This window comes from Chrysochloris asiatica, unplaced genomic scaffold, assembly GCF_000296735.1.
Source record: "Chrysochloris asiatica unplaced genomic scaffold, ChrAsi1.0 scaffold00367, whole genome shotgun sequence".
NCBI lineage: Eukaryota > Metazoa > Chordata > Mammalia > Afrosoricida > Chrysochloridae > Chrysochloris > Chrysochloris asiatica.
This window is the reverse complement of record NW_006408885.1, coordinates 417,562-422,640: the sequence shown is the minus strand read 5'-3', so window position 1 is coordinate 422,640 and position 5,079 is coordinate 417,562. Positions and strand designations below refer to the sequence as shown.

General features: G+C 40.9%; 1 pseudogene; it reads right to left on the bottom strand.

Moving 5' to 3' along the window:
* Nucleotides 1-2,378, bottom strand: part of LOC102835419 — a 133,710-nt pseudogene extending 131,332 nt beyond the window's left edge.
* Nucleotides 2,379-5,079: the final 2,701 nt, after the last annotated feature.

Genomic DNA, 5,079 nt, shown 5'->3' with positions numbered 1-5,079 from the left:
TGATTGTTTTTGCAGTGCTTTTCTGAATTCTTCCTTGTTTTCTTCAACATGTCTATCAATCATTTTTTTGTTTGTTGTTAAGTGCCATTGAGTTGGTTCTGACTCAGAGCAACCCTGTATAGAGTTGAATGGTGAATTTCAACCACCAACCTTGTTCAAAACACTCTTGAGGTCCAATGCTTCATCCCACAGCACCACATCAGGACTGTCAGTCATTTGTTGTTGTTGTGAAGTACCATCATGTCAGTTCTGACCCATGGTGGTGGCGGTTATGTGCCATGGAGTGGTTCCAACTCATAACAACCCTCTACACGGTTTCTGAGGCTGTAAATCTTTACAGGAGCAGAAAGCCTCATCTTTCTCCCGCAGAACTGCTGATAGTTTCAAACTGCTGACCTTAAGGTTCGCAGCCCAATTCGTAACCACTATGCTACCAGAGCTCCTGTAAAGGATAATTGTTTGGAAGTACATTATTTTCCAGGTAGCTACAGTGCCTCTTTTCCTCTAAAACATTGTCTACCTCTGCTTCTTGATCATTTGTTTAAGCTACTCTGTCTTGTTTCTTTATGTGAAGAGTAGTTATCTGCTGCTTTCGAAACATTGTGGTATTTATATATTTGTATTAAATTGATGAATGTATATTGATATATTCTTAGGCACTGATCAACTGCCTCCTGATGGGTATGATCAGGAGATAAGCATGTGTGACATTCTCTGTTTGCTGTTTATTCAGTCAGTTCAGGGTGCATTTAGCTGACATTGGTTGTTGTCATTTATCCAGTGTTTAGCAGTTCATATCTTCTGTAACCCAACTAGTGGGACTGCAGAGTGTACAGCTGTGGCTGTCTTGAATGGGAGAAGGGAAACAAACAAAGAACCAGTAAGCAACAACACAATGATAAAATAGTAATGGTGAAAGAAGAGGAATAAAACCAAAACCTGGCTGACTTTCTCTCCATCAATGTCTCTGCACTACCTATTTGCCCTTTGCCTTCACAGCTGCCTGAGAAAGTTCAAAATGGCTCTGCTTCACCTGTCAGGCCTGTACAGATAACCTGTCTTTCTTTTTGCCCCTCCTCCCTATTATCTACCCCCATGTCCTTTCAGCTGCTTCTCCTAGTAGAACTACTCTAGGACAGTCCAGGGCCAACTTTGCAAATTTGGAGCTAGGTCTGCCTGAGCAGAGTTATTGTAGATAACTCCTTTCCCCTTTAATGGGGTTCACAACTGCCGCATCCACCCCTAAGTTGTTCCAACTGCCTGGAAAGCAGGAATTTCTCCGGGGATATAAGTTGGTGGAACATGACTTCACCTCTGATCACCATGGGTGTGTGGAGAACAACAACAACAAAAAAGATCTCACATTTATCTTTGCAAGCCACAGGTTGATATCTGCAATGCGAATATGATTTCTTGTCTCTGAATCCGACTACAAATGCTCAAGATGGCTGTAGCAGGTCTTGGCTTGCCACAGCTGAGTAGTCACCTCCCCTTTTGCCATGTCTTGTCAACTGTTTCTCCCTGTAAGCACTGAATCCACCTCTTTCCCCCTTCATCTGAAGCTGAGTGTTCTAGGAATGTCCTCTGCATCAGTCTTAATCAGGTTTTCTGTAGCCTTGTTGCAGAGGGTTCACACAGCCTTTCTGTCTCATCTACCATAATGCCCCTCTTGCCACCATGGTATTTTCAATCACCTCATATGCATGCAAAAGGTAGACAATGAATAAGGAAAACTGTAGAAAGTTGATGCATTTGAATTATGGTGTTGACAAAGAACATTGAAAGTACCACTGACGGCCTGAAGAACAAACAAATCTGTCTTGAAAGAAGTACAACCAGGATGCTCCTTAGAATCAAGCATGGCAAGACCATCTCTCATACTTTGGAGAAGGACAACATGCTTTGAAACATGGAGGGTCAGCAAAGAAGAGGAAGACCCTCAACAATCGATTGACACAGTGGCAGCAGCAATCGCTCAAGCATAACAACAATTGTGAGGATGGTGCAAGACTGGGAAGTGTTTTGTTCTGTTGTGCACAGGATCACTATGAGTTGGAATTGACTTGATGGCACCAAACAACAGCAGTGACAATGGCAAGTTTTGCATTTAGGTCTTTTGATCCATTTTGGGTTCCTTTTTGTATATGATGTGTGATTTGAAATCTGTTTCATTTTTCTGTTAATGCGTATCCAGTTTTGTCAGTAGGTTTTGAGATCAGAAAGTGAGAAGTCTCCTATTTTATTCTTCTTGTAGTGTGGGGCTGTGCCGTGGAGTCAGTTCCAACTCATAGCGACCTTGTACCGGGTTTCTGAAGAGTGGCTAGTGGGCTTGAACTTTCAACCTTGTGGTTAATAGTCTACTGCTTACCCTACCGCATCGCACCAAGACCTTAGTAGTATTTTACTTATCTGGGGTCACTTTCCTTTCCATATAAAGTTGATGAGGCTTTTCCCATCTCTTTAAAGAATGATGTTGGAATCCCTATTGGGATTGCATTTTATCTGTAGATTGGTTTGGATGATATTGATATTTTTATAATGTTAAATCTCCCTATCTATTAGCATGGTATATTATCCCATTTTTGTAAGTCTCTGTTGCTGTCTTATAGTAGTATTGTGTAGTTTTCTTTATATAGGTCTTTTGTTTCTGTTTCTTTGTCTATAGCAAGTATCTTAGTCAGTTGTGGTTCTTTGTCTAGTTGTTGTTAGGTATTGTTGAGTAAGTTCCAACTTACAGTGACACTGTGGTGCTGTGGGTTAATGTGCCAGACTGCAAAGCCATTTGAACTGCAAGGTTGGTGGTTCAAGCTCACCAGCTGCTCCTCGGAAACCCTATATAGGGTCACAACCAGTTCGACCGCACTTCACAACAACAGCAACAATGCACAATAGAATGAAACACTGCTGGGTCCTCACAATTGTTATGTTTGAGCCTATTACTTCTGTCAATGTGCTGGTCCATCTTGTTGCTGTAACCCAAACCTTCATTCCAAAAGAAGTTATGGCAGAACTGGGTTATGGTAATTTTTTATTGACTTCAACCCCGTTGACTCTACTAATAAACTATATCCTATGGAATCTTATGTAATCTAGACATACTCCTCTTTACCTTCATTATGGAATATAAATCTGATTTCCTCTTGGTAATCAAGATTGATCACAAAGGCCAGTACAGTAACCCTCTTCTTTGCTTGTTGACTCAGAGGCTTGGGAAACCCAAAGTGGCTGGGTGGCATTCTTAACTTCCAGTTTAAAATGATCAGTGTTGTGTCCCCAGGTGGGAGTATTACTCCCTTTGAAATTAAAATCTCCAGATCTTCAAAATTTAGGGTCGCAGGGACAGGAAACAAAAACGTTGTGAGTGTGTCACTAAGGGTAATATACTAGGGATAATAATAGTGAGTGATGCCACTCCCGTATCCACTGGTTGATTATTGAGCCGGTGAATCCTAGCTATTCGAGAAACACCATCATATACTGGGAGCTGGTTTAGAAAATATACAGCCCCCTGAAGAACATTGCCCCAAGTCTGCAAGGTTTTTCCACCTAGCTGGCAACCTTAATTGTGTCTTTAGAAGGTCATTCCATCATTCTATCAAACTGGCTGCTTCAGGATGAGAGAGAACATGGTAAGACCAGTGAATTCCATGAGCATAGGGCAATTTCCCCACTTCATTTGATGGGATGTGAGCCCTCTGATTGGAGTAAAGTTGTGTGGGCTACCATGAGGATAGATAAGACATTCTGTTAGCCCACAGATGGTAGCTTGGGCATATACTGAAAGCTGTGGTCTTTGATCTTCATCAGTATGTATTTTAAGTTCTCTTCACTTTCATCAACTAAGGGTGTATCATCTGTAAATCAAAGATTTTTAATGAGTCTTCCTCCTATCTTGATGTCACGTTCTTCTTCATATAATCCAGTTTCTGGAATTATTTGCTCAGCCTATGGATTAAATAAGTATGGTAAAAGAATACAACCCAGGTACATACCTTTCCTGATTTTAAACCCTTGTTCTGTTCAAATGACTGCCTCTTGGTCTATGTACAAGTTCCTCATGAGCACAATTAATTGCTCCAGAATACCCGTTCTCTGCATTGTTGTCCATAGTTTGTCATGAGCCACACAGTCAAAAACCTTTTCAGAGTCAATAATACAAAGCTAAATATCTTTCTGATATTCTCCCCTTTCAGCCAAGATCCATCAAATGTCAGCAATGATATCCTTCATTCCAAAACCTCATCTGAATTTAGCTTGAAATTCTGGTAGTTCCTGTCAATGTGCTTGTTGCAGTCACTTAAAAATTATTTTTAGCAAAATTTTACTTGCATGTGATATTAATGCATCCTGTTGGGTCACCTCTCTTTGAAATGGGCACAAATATGGATCTCTTCCAGTCAGTTGGCCAAGTAGCTGTCTTCCAAATTTCTTGGCAAAGATGAGTGAGTGCCCCCAGTGCTGTATCATTTGGTTCAAAGATTTCAATTTGTATTTTATCAATTCCTGAAGCCCTGTTCTTTGCCAGTGGCTTCAGTGAATCTTGGACTTCTTCCTTCAGTACCATTGGCTCTTGACCATATGCTGTCTCTTGAAATGGCTGAACACCAGTCATGGCTTTTTGGTACAGTGGCTCTGTGTATTTTGTTCATCTTCATTTGATGCTTTCTGCATCATTTTATATTTTTCCCATAGAATTCTTAATATTTCAAGTCATGGCTTGAAATTTTTCTTCAGTTCTTTCAGCTTGAGAAATGCTAGGTGTGTTCTCCCCTTTTGGTTTCTGGAATAATATGATTAGAATTAATGTCTGCTCTTTGAACATTTGGTAAAATTCACCAATAAAGCTCTCTGGGCCCAGACTTTAGTATGCTGGGAGTTTTTAATGACCTGATCATTTTCTTTCCTTGTCTGTTCAAGTTTTCTGCCTCAGTCTGTATTTATGTAGGTTGTTGTTGTTGTTGTCAGGTGTCATCGAGTTGGAACCAACTCATAGTGACCCCACGCACAGCAGAACAAAACAATGTCCGATCCTGGGCCAGCCTCACTACCGCTGCCACACTTGACGCCATCAATGATGTC